This window comes from Equus caballus, chromosome 16 (genome assembly GCF_041296265.1).
Source record: "Equus caballus isolate H_3958 breed thoroughbred chromosome 16, TB-T2T, whole genome shotgun sequence".
NCBI classification, from domain to species: Eukaryota; Metazoa; Chordata; class Mammalia; order Perissodactyla; family Equidae; genus Equus; species Equus caballus.
Window position 1 is genome coordinate 37128176 of NC_091699.1, and position 6417 is coordinate 37134592.

Below are 6417 nucleotides of genomic sequence, written 5' to 3' on the forward strand. Positions count from 1 at the left end.
TACTTAACTTCTCTAACCCTCAGTCTCTGTCTTTTAGAAAAGGAGAAAATAATAGCACGTAGCTCATGGGGTTATTATGGTGTTTCAATGAGAAAAATCCATATCAAATATTTAGCACGGTTTCGTGCACATAGGAGCTCCATAAACATTTGTTCAAAATATTGATTACAAAGCTGGATGCGTCCCACTTACTTATTTCAAGTTATATTACAAAGCTATAGTAATCAAAATAGTGTGGTCCTGGCACAAGAACAGACACATAGACCAACGGAACAGAATCAAGAGCCCAGAAATAAATCCATGCGTATATGGTCAACTAATCTTTGACAAGGGCACCAAGAACACACAACGAGAAAAGGATAGTCTCTTCAATAAATAGCGTTGTTAAAACTGGACGTTCACATGCAAAAGAATGAAACTGGAGGGGCCATCCCTGTGGCCTAGTGGTCAAGTATGGTGCGCTCCACTTCAGCAGCCTAGGTTCAATTTCCGGGTGTGGATCTATACCACTCGTTAGCAGCCATGCTGTGGCTGCAACCCATATACAAACAGAGGAAGATTGGCACAGATGTTAGCTCAGGGCAAATCTTCCTCATTAAAAAAAAAAAAAAGAAACTGGATTCCTGTCTTACACACTCACAAAAATTAACTCAAAATGGATTAAAGACTTAAATGTAAGACCTGAAACTGTAAAAATTCTAGAATAAAACATGGGGAACATCTCCTTGACATTGATCTTGGCAATAAGTTTTTGGCTATGACATCAAAAGCACAAGCAACAAGTGGGACTACATCAAGCTAAAAAGCTTCTGCACAGCAAAGAAAGGGATCAACAAAAGAAACAGCTACCTAAGGAAAGGAAGAAAATATCTGCAAACTGTATATAATATATATATCCATGAAGGAGTTAGTATCCAAAATACATAAGGAATTCCTATGCCCAATAACAGAAAAACCCAAATAACTCAATTAAAAAATGGGCAAAGGACCTGAACAGGCATTTTTCCAAAGAAGACATACAAATGGCTAACAGGTACACAAAAAGGTGCTCAACATCACTAGTCATCAGGGAAAGGTTAATTAAAACCACAATGAGATATCACCTCACACCTGTTAGGATGGTTATTATCAAAAAGACAAGCAATAACAAGTGTTGGGTAAGGTGTGGAGAAGAGTAAACTCTTGTACGTGGTGGGTGGAAATGTAAATTGATGCAGCCACTGTGGAAAACAGTACAGAGGTTCCTCAAGAAATTAAAAACAGAACTACTGTATGATGCAGCAATCCCACTTCTGGGTGTATAGCCAAAGAAAGTGAAATCTGTATCTCACAGAGAAATCTGCATTCCCATGTTCACTGTGGCATAATTTACAACAGCCAAGACATGGAAATAATCATATGTGATACACATATCACTTTTTCTTTATTCATTGATCTGTTATATATATGTGAGATATATAGTCATACTCATATTCATATATATCTCATATATATTCATATATATATCTCACATATATATCTCTCAATATAATGGAATATTATTCAGCCATAAAAGAAGGAAATCCTGCCATTTGCAACAACATGGATGAACCTGGAGAACATTATGCTACATGATACAAGTCAGACACAGATAGACAAATGCTGTATGATCTCAGTATCATATGGAATCCAAAAAAGTTGAATTCACAGAACCAGAGAGTAGATGGTGATTTCCAGAGGCTGGGTGGTGGGGGAAATGGGGAGAGGTTGGTCAAAGGGTACAAAGTTCCAGGTATAAGATGAATAAGTTCTGGGATCTAATGTACAGTATGGTGATTACAGCTAACAATACTGTCCTGCATACTTGAAATTTGCTGAGATAAGGTAACTACGTGAGGTAATGGATATGTTAATTAACTTGATTATGGTAATCATTTCACTACATATAGAAAATCATCTTTAAAAAATCATGTGTACAACCTAAATATATACAATTTTTATTTGTCAATCATGCCTCAATAAACTGGACAAGAATATTGATTGAAAGGCTTAAAATCAGAACTCTGCCAAATGCTTGAGCATTCTAGCATTACAATGTGTGGTTGTTTTTACCACCAGGAACTGGTCTATCTTAGGACATACTGTTCATTCCCCTTCTAGGACAAACCCTAACCATGACTAGAGAATTAGAAGACTTGTTCCTGAGACTGAGTAGCTGAGATACAGGGAACCTGAAATCGCACATTTTGGTCAGGCAAAGATATTGTCATAAATAGCTAGATTTTGGGGAAGAGAGAGAGGTGAGAAATTGACCTTAATTGAATCTCAACAAAGGATACTCTATTTAGAAGGAAAAGATAATTTTTGCAGGATATGTACTAATTCAACAAATTTTAGGAATTTTTGTTAAGCACACACTCTGCGCTGTACTCTCTACTAGGTGCTGGGGATACAGAAATAAATAAGAGAGATCCAGGCCCTGCCTTCTCAGTGCTGCAATCAAATGCTCCAGAACTTGAGCCCTGAGGTCACGCAAGCTTTCTAGCACTTGTTTTGGAAAAAGCATAGCTAAGAAGGGAATGACCAAGCAGGCTTCAGGTAACTTGAGACCAGATCCAGCACTGATGGCCCTCAAGTGAGGTGATGCTTTGGAGAAGGCGTTTTGCCTCTCTGAGTCCACACTGATACACCCACATCGTTAGATGTTTAATCAGGGTTTCCCAAATATTAAGCATTTATACAACATGGTTATAATTGTTGTCATATCTATATTCCACCATACTATCCTTTATATTTTTATTCTTTAAATTGTTTCATGTTTTTATTTCCATAAATTTATTTTTCAAAGGAAACTCTATATCACTACCATAATTAAAAATTGGTATTATGACATAAATGGAAGTTATCTGTAAAAAACAAAGATTTTAGTAAAGTTTAGAAAAATCTTATTGCCAGCCATCTGTTAAACTATTAAGAGGCGATAGATATGAAGTGAAGATGTGCTTCTTGATATCGCTGTGGAGAGGTGGGCTGTCACTTACATGACAGGAGTTTTATTAGTGTAACTCATGGCCTCTTTCATTCCTTTGCTCATGCTGTCCCAGGAGAGATGGGCTGATTTAACTGCTTAATAAACATGGGAAGAATACAGGACAATCTTGGTCAGATCCACTCTTCTCTTAGTCTCTGAGTCTTCCCTGAGTCCCACCCCATGCTGTTTTCCCCAATGCAACCCTTGGCCTCCATGTGCTACTTTTTTTTTTTTTTGGAGGAAGATTAGCCCTGAGCTAACTGCTGCCAATCCTCCTCTTTTTGCTGAGGAAGACTGGCCCTGACCTAACATCCATGCTCACCTTCCTCTATTTTATATGTGGGACACCTACCACAGCATGGCTTGCCAAGTGGTGACATGTCTGCACCAGGGATCCGAACCGGCGAATCCCGGGCTGTCGAAGCGGAACGTGCACACTTAACCACTGCGCCAACGGGCCGGCCCTGTCTACTTTTTGATTTTATTATCAATTTGTTCAGAGTATGGTTGGGTAAAAGGCGTCCTATTTTATTACAAGGGAAGGGAAACTGAACGGGAAAGCCATCAGAGAAAATGGATGGGAAACTGTATAATGGATGAGTAAGGCCAACAACTCCCTAACTCTCCGATAATCTTTACCTCCCTAAAAGTGGGATGTCCAGATGGTTAGCATCGCCTGGTGTGAAGGTCACAGCACCATCCATAAAATATTCTTCTAAAGAATTAAGCCTGAAGCTAATCAAGTCTCGAGTAGCAGTTTATGAAAATAAAAGAACTAGAAGAACCTATTAAGTGATACATAAAAACGCAGTCAGCAATGCAGAATGTCGAAAATTCTTCAAAACAAAGAAAAAACCCCCAACCGTCCTTTTTCCAATGAATAAATGGCAGGAAAAGGGACAGAGGTGAGAAAGAAAAACCCAGCCCAGTGGAAAGATGGAATAGCCATTTTTCATTATTCCTCCTGCTAAGTACAACCACAAACTCTAAAAATTATACAGTCACACAGTGTATAATGACATTTTGGTCAATGATGGACCGCAAATATGATAGTGGTCCCATGAGATTATAATGGAGCTGAAAAATTCCTATCACCTAGTGAGGTCATAGCCATTGTTACATCATAGCACAACACATCACTCACGTGTTTGTTTGTGGTGATGCTGGTGTAAACAAACCTGCACTGCCAGTCATATAAAAGTATAACACACAATTAGGTACAGCACACAGTACTTGATAATGACAATAAATGGCTGTGTTATTGGTTTACGTATATACTATACTTATCTTTTTGTAGAGTTTACTGTAAAACAGTATGCCGTGTTATACTGGCAGCAGCTTCATACATCTCATGTTTATCGAATCTCTTGATGGTTATCATTTTCTCTGTGCTGGATTTAATCTTGTGTTGTTTGGTTCATCACAGACCCTAACTGTAAAAAGTCCACTGCCAATGTTGCCAGTAAGAGGCCATATTGAGTGAATGACCTGGAAACAAAATTAAAAGTGATTAAGGTCTATGAAGCTGGAAAACGAATGATGGTTACTGCTCACCAGAAATGTCCCATTCCACCATGGCTTCAATCTGGAAGAACAAGAACAAAGTGATGCAAACTGTTAAAGGTGAGGAAGTAAAAGCTGTTAAGGGTGCTTCACGGAAGGCAACGAGACTAACAAAAATTTGAGAAGGGCCTATATCAGACATGGAGAAACTTCTAATGACCTGGATTGAAGACCAGACACAGAAGCGTATCCCTCTCAGCACCATGATGATCACGACCAGAGCAAAAAGTTTGTTCGTGATGTTGAAAGGAAAGGCTGGACCAACTATGACGTTGAATGTACTGCCAGCTCTGGGTGGTTTAAACAATTCAAGAATTGTTATTCATTATATAACATGAAAATGAGTGATGAGTCTGTGAGTGCTGACGTGAAGGCAGCTGAAGAATTTTTGGAAACTCTTGATAAACTGCTTGTGGAGGAAAATTACTTGCCAGAGCAGATATTCAATATGGGTGAAACCTCCCTCTTCTGGAAATGAATGCCTGAAAGAACTTTCATCCGTAAGGTAAGGAGGCCAAGGCAATGACAGGTTTCAAGGCTTTTAAGGACAGGACAACAGTCTTGCTTGGGGGCAATGTTGCAGGTCACAAACTGAAACACTCGTGATCTGGCACAGCGAGAACCCCACGGCCTTCAAGCATATCAATAAGCACGCGCTGCCAGTGTGCAGGAGCAATAAGAAGTCACGGATGACCCAGCTCCTCTCCTAAGATGTGCTCTTGAATGGCTATGCCAGTGAAATGGAGAAGTACTGTTTGGAGAATAACACACCTTTCAAGATTTTGCTTATTGTCGATAATGCTCCTGGGCATCCTCCTTTTATTGGTGATTTTCATCCCAACATCAAAGTGGTGTTTCTCTCTCCAAACACCACCTCTTTGATCCAACCAATGGATCAAGGAATTATAGCAGCTTTTAAGGCCTATTACCTGAGGAAGACCTTTGCCCAAGCTATTACTGCAACTGAGGAAGATACTGAGAATACAATGATGCAATTCTGGAAGGATTACAACATCTATGTCTGCATCAAGAACCTTGGTTGGGCTTGCGGTGATGTCAACAAAGAGGTATGAATGGCATCTGGAAGAAGACACTCGAAAGGTTCATCCACGACTTTAAAGGATTTGCAAAGGATGTGGAGGTTGCAAAAATCAACAAGGCTGTGGCTGAGATACAGACAGCTTCAACCTGGGTGTGAATGAGGATGACATTGAGGGGCTCCAAGAGGTGGCTCCTGAGAAATTGACTAATGAGGAATTGTTGAAACTGGAATAAGAATGCATAGCTGAAGAAGAGTAAAGAGAAAAGGAAACTGTAGGAGAAGAAAAAGAACTCCCAAAGAAAATTCACAGTGAGAGGATCTTTTGGAGACCTCAACAAGCTCCTTAAAATTTTGAAAACATGGACCCCAACACTGAATGGTTTCCATTAACAGAGAAAAATGTTCATGGTGCATTATCTGCTTACAAGCAAATCTATAATGAAAAAAGAAACAAACCAAGCAAACTGCCATGGACATATTTCTGAAAAGAGTGACATCTCCTGAAGGAGAGCCTCAGGCAGAAGGAGGTGTTCCAGAAGAAGATGTTGTTATCATAGGAAACGACAGCTCCATGCATGTTGTTGCCCCTGAAGATCTTCCAATGAGACAAGATGATGTGGAGGTGGAAGACAATGATATTGATGACCCTGACCCTGTGTAGGCCTTGGTTAATATGTGTGTTTGTGTCTTAGTTTTTAACAAAAGAGTTTAAAAGTGAAAAACTTAAAAATTTTAAAAAAAGAAAAAATCCTATAGAATAAGGATATAAAGAAAGAATTTCTGTACAGCTGTACGGTGTTTG

The 6417-nt window shown here is 39.3% G+C and overlaps 1 protein-coding gene across 1 annotated transcript in view; it reads right to left on the reverse strand.

The window, feature by feature from the left end:
* Positions 1 to 6417, reverse strand: part of SYNPR (synaptoporin) — a 294799-nt gene that overhangs the window by 198496 nt on the left and 89886 nt on the right. The gene's annotated exons all lie outside the window — the stretch shown is intronic.